Source organism: Salvelinus sp. IW2-2015, linkage group LG36, assembly GCF_002910315.2.
Source record: "Salvelinus sp. IW2-2015 linkage group LG36, ASM291031v2, whole genome shotgun sequence".
Lineage (NCBI taxonomy): Eukaryota > Metazoa > Chordata > Actinopteri > Salmoniformes > Salmonidae > Salvelinus > Salvelinus sp. IW2-2015.
The window spans coordinates 7,059,450-7,061,113 of record NC_036875.1 but is presented as its reverse complement, the minus strand read 5'-3'; positions in this window follow the sequence as shown (position 1 = coordinate 7,061,113).

Sequence of the window (1,664 nt, the reverse complement as noted above, 5' to 3'; positions counted from 1 at the left end):
CTTGGCCATGTACTGTTATAATCTCAACCCGGCACAGCCAGAAGAGGACTGGCCACCCCTCAGAGTCTGGTTCCTCTCTAGGTTTCTTCCTAGGTTCCTACCTTTCTAGGGAGTTTTTAATAGCCACTGTGCTTCTAAATCTGCATTGCTTGCTGTTTGGAGTTTTAGGCTGGGTTTCTGTATATCACTTTGTGACATTGGCTGATGTAAAAAGGGCTTTAAAAATACATTTGATTGATTGATTGTGTGTGTGGCATCAATATGCATTTGTTTGTGTGTTTTGTGTGTGTGTGAGCACATGTAGCGTGTGTATGTGTGTTTTTTGAGGATCTGAGGTCCCATGCCAAATCTTTTCAGCCTCCTGAGGGGGAAGTGCCCTCTTCACGACTGTGTTGGTGTGTTTGGACCATGATAGTTCCTTAGTGATGTCGACACCGAGGAACTTGAAGCTCTCGACCCGCTCCACTACAGCCTCGTCGGTGTGAATGGGGGTGTGCTCGGCCATCCGTTTCCTGTAGTCCACAATCAGTTCCTTTGTCTTGCTGACGTTGAGGGAGAGGTTGTTGTCCTGGCACCATACTGCCAGGTTTCTGACCTCCTCGATATAGGCTGTCTCATCGTCGTCAGTGATCAGGCCTACCACCATCGTGTCATCTGCAAACCTAATCGTGCGCGGCCATGCAGTCGTGGGTGAACAGGGAGTATAGGAGGTTACTAAGCATGCAACCCTGAGCAAGGCAGAGGCAAATTGCTGTAACGTTATGGACAGTGGTGTCACAGAGATGGCAGGAGCAGTGGAATAGATCAAGACACTATTGGCAGGCATCTCTTTTAAATACAGAGAAAAGTCAGGGATGGGAGGAAGACAGCATCAGACAGAAGAGAGGAGTGAAGGTAACCTGTAGTGGACTTGTGATATTTGTTTGTGTTTCTTCTGACTAGAGGGAGCGGGCGCTCTGTGTCATGCGACTTGGGTCAAGATCTGTTTCATGCTTTGCTGTTTCTTGCTTTGCTCTTAGGAACAGGGCACCATTGAAATAAGTGCTTTCTGGGGTAGGAAACATAATGTTAACTTTCACTGCTATGCGGACGATACACAGCTGTACGGTAGCGTTAAGTGTGGAGGTGGGGCAATTGAAGTTGAATATTCRTGGTGTTTTTGATGCTCGCCGTTTGGTGCAACGCAGACCCGGTGGTGAGCGTGGTGAAACATAGTCACTGTCAGTCCCTTTGAGTTTTGAGGCAGAGTCTTTACCCGACAAAATCATGTTAGGATATATCAAGTGTCCTGTTAGAGCTTTTGTGCCAAATCCACTGCGCTGCTTCTGGTGCAACGTTTATGGTCATGTCTCAGCAGTTTGTAGGAGGGAAATTCCAAGGTGTYGGAAGTGTGCAGGAGGCCATGGGATAGAGGATTGTGTAGTTTTGGTGGATAAAGTTGTGTGTGTCAACTGTAGGYGTGCCTATGATGCTGGGAATTGGAAGTGTCTGGTGAGAGAGAAGCAGGTTGAGGTGTGTTGTGGAAATTCAGTACTGAGAAACGTTTTGTCATTTCTTCAAACAATCATCTGTATTTAATATCAATGAATTATTGCAATGATGAGACTGGTTGACCCCCCACCCTTGAGTGTTGGACCGAGTAACCTAACCTTTACACAAATGCA